The sequence below is a fragment of the Lithobates pipiens genome, unplaced genomic scaffold, assembly GCF_037356315.1.
Source record: "Lithobates pipiens isolate NorthernLeopardFrog02 unplaced genomic scaffold, aLitPip1_a1.2 Scaffold_25, whole genome shotgun sequence".
Lineage (NCBI taxonomy): Eukaryota > Metazoa > Chordata > Amphibia > Anura > Ranidae > Lithobates > Lithobates pipiens.
The window spans coordinates 155,278,534-155,281,801 of record NW_027507787.1 but is presented as its reverse complement, the minus strand read 5'-3'; the positions used below and the strand labels follow the sequence as shown (position 1 = coordinate 155,281,801).

General features: G+C 45.1%; 1 long non-coding RNA gene across 1 annotated transcript; it reads left to right on the top strand.

Annotated features, from left to right (window-relative positions):
* Positions 1–901: 901 nt before the first annotated feature.
* Positions 902–2,965, top strand: LOC143929947 (uncharacterized). Its single transcript, XR_013262663.1, has 2 exons — positions 902–969; positions 2,505–2,965. It is a non-coding gene; the product is annotated as an uncharacterized LOC143929947 (long non-coding RNA).
* Positions 2,966–3,268: the final 303 nt, after the last annotated feature.

The window sequence follows — 3,268 nt, the reverse complement described above, 5'->3', positions numbered from 1 at the left end:
ACACACAAACATCTCTGCAGGCAGGTTTTAAATGGTGTCCCAGGAGGCTGGAAAATGGCTGCGCTGCCCCTTTTATGTCACTACCCAGGAGGATGTTCTGTGATATGACATTGTGGGTAAGTAGTTTACAGACTGAGTTTTAGTACATGAGTCACTTCCTCATTCGCTACATCTCCCATAATACCTTGGAACATGGCTTTAATGAGACCAAACAAAAGTCTTAATAGCATTAAATAGAAAGGACACTAGAGGGAGCCAAACCCTTACTTATAACCTACTGCAATGCATAAATTAGCAAAGCATGGCTACATATATATATATAAACAGGGGTGTCGGGAGGGGGGCTGGGTGGGCTGCAACCCTGAATGAGTAACCAAAAAGCCCCGGGTCTCATATTTCTCATGTAGAATTATTAGGCCCGAGTGTAAACATCCAGTGATTGGTGGGCAAGCGGGGGCGTGCCCATCCCCGACATCAGTGCTTCGATTTGACAGCTCCACTCTCACTGCAGCCCCAATACTAATATGCAGGCCCCCTTCATCCAGTACTTAGAAAACTGCCTGTGACTGCTGGCTGGGGAGGAAGGTGACAGGACCCATTGCAACTATTGCATGTGCATGGTTCCAGTGCATGCTGCAGAGTATCGCTGCTGGAGGGGGTGCATGGCAGGTGGAGTGCATGTGCAGGGTGACAACAGTGAACCTGTTGAACATCCTGCCTGGGTGTCCTCTTCTCTCCGGTGTAAATCCTCATTCCCCCACCGCCGCTTCCATCCTTACAATAAGCAGGTAGAAGACAGAATGTCTGAGCAGAAGGCGGGAGCTGTCCAACTTCTCAAGTTAAAAATCCTGTGATTTGTTGCTAGGGGCGGTCCTAGCAACCAATGGTCTGTCTGTTACATGGAAAGTTGAACAGCTCCCGCCTTCTGCTCGGACATGCCTATCCTCTGTCTTCTCTCTGCTGTGAAAGGTAAGGGAGGGGGCACTGACATAAAGGGAACTGTGTTTGTTGCAAAGAAAGAAGATGGCTGTAAAGGGGCCTGGGGTATCAGAAAGGAGGGGACTGTGAAAGGAAGTGGGTGTCAGGGGGGATCAGTGTATGTATCGGGGGGGGGGGTCAGTGTATGTGTCAGGGGTGATCAATGTATGTGTCAGGAGGGGGATCAGTGTATGTGTCAGGAGAGGGATCAGTGATATGTGTCAGGAGGGGGATCAGTGTATGTGTCAGGATGAGGATCAGTGTATGTGTCAGGAGGGGGATCAGTCTATGTGTCAGTAGAAGGGTCAGTGTATGTGTCAGGAGGGGGATCAGTGCATGTGTCAGGATGATGATCAGTGTATGTGTCAGGAGGGGTATCAGTGTGTCAGGGGAGATCAGTGTATGTGTCAGTAGAGGGATCAGTGTATGTGTCAGGGGGATCAGTGTTGTGTCAGGGGGGATCAGTGTATGTGTCAGTAGAGGGATCAGTGTATGTGTCAGTGGGGATCGGTGTATTTGTCAGGGGGGATCCGTGTATGTGTCAGTAGAGGGATCAGTGTATGTGTCAGGGGGGATCAGTGTATGTGTCAGGGTGGGTCAGTGTATGTGTCAATAGAGGGATCAGTGTATGTGTCAGGAGGGGGATCAGTGTATGTGTCAGGAAGGGGATCAGTGTATGTGTCAGGGGGGATCAGTGTATCTGTCAGGGGAGATCAGTGTATCTGTCAGGGGGAATCAGTGTATGTGTCGGGGGGATCAGTGTGTGTGTCAGGGGGGATCAGTGTATGTGTCAGGGGGGATCAGTGTATGTGTCAGGGGGGATCAGTGTATGTGTCAGGAGGGGGATCAGTGTATGTGTCAGGGGATCAGTGTAGGTGTCAGGGGGATCAATGTAGGTGTCAGGGCGATCAGTGTATGTGTCCCCTTAGAAACAGCGGGAGTCTGGATTTCCCAAAAAGGGTTGAGGGAGACCTTACTTCCCTAGGCTGGGTGAGACTGCTGTGGCGGTCATCACTTTCTGGTAAGCAGGTTATTCATACTATTTGGGTGGAGATTTGGATGTACTTTGTTTGTTTTGAAGACTTTGCCACGATTTTCTTTTTGCAAATTTATCTTTGCTCATCTGGATGGACGCTGTTATTTAAAAATGTATGGATTTTTCTTTTGATGAGACACTGCTTTAGTTTTTCTTTTTTCACTTTTTTCTTTTTTTCACCTTGGTATTTACAAATTTTATTTTTTTATGTATATTCATATTCACATATTAATAGCTGTGTGTTGAGTTATTTTGAGGGGACAGCAAACTTACACTGTTATACAAGCTGTACACTCATTACTTTACATTGTAACAAAGTGTCATTTCTCCAGTGTTTTCACATGAAAAGATAAAATAAAATATTTACAAAAATGTGAGGGGTGTACTTACTTTTGTGAGATACTGTGTGTGTATATATTTATATATATATATATATATATATATATATATATATATATAAAACTTTGTTTTTCCACTCTTTTCATTGCAGTAATAGAAAACCTTTTTGCCACTTCACTGGTTAAAGGCTGCACTAATTGTCCACATGGGTGGCAGACAAAGATCATTTCAAAATCAATATCTGCTAGCGAGAGGGAGAACGATGCGGTCAGCTTGGCCGCCCTCCTGGGAACGGATCTTTCTGCGGTGAGTTGAGTTGTTTTCTTGCAGTAAACCGATGTCAGCTCTGAAAATTACAGCCGCTTCCAAGGCGAGGACCTTTAATCTGAACATGCTCTCTTCATCCCCCGGTGATTTCTACAAAATGCCTCGAAAGTGACAGATATTCACATGAATACAAGACTGAGCAAAAATCAACTGATCCCTTGTTTCTGATTAGTGGAAAGGGATAATGGTGTAACCCATGCCAACCTTTTGGATACCCTCTTAAATCCTTCAGTTGTATTTATATTTATGGAAAACATAGATATTAAAGTGAATCTTACATTAAAAGTCTACATGAATACATTTCTGACAAGTCACAATATACAGCAACAGTATCATTTTTCAGAAAAGCTTGACCTTTTATAAAAAGCCACCCCTGTGCTCCAGTCCAGTGACTTTGCCTAAGCTGGGAGGATACCAGTAGCCTGCTCACCGGAGCTTGGTCACAGAGCAAGCTGCATGCAACCTGAAAAATGATGCGTTGGTAGTCATTTTAAGGCTGGGTCCACATTGGTGCGAACACAGACATTGCATGTGATTCGCACCACATTGATGTGCAGATCACATGCAATGTCTTTGTGATGCAAATTC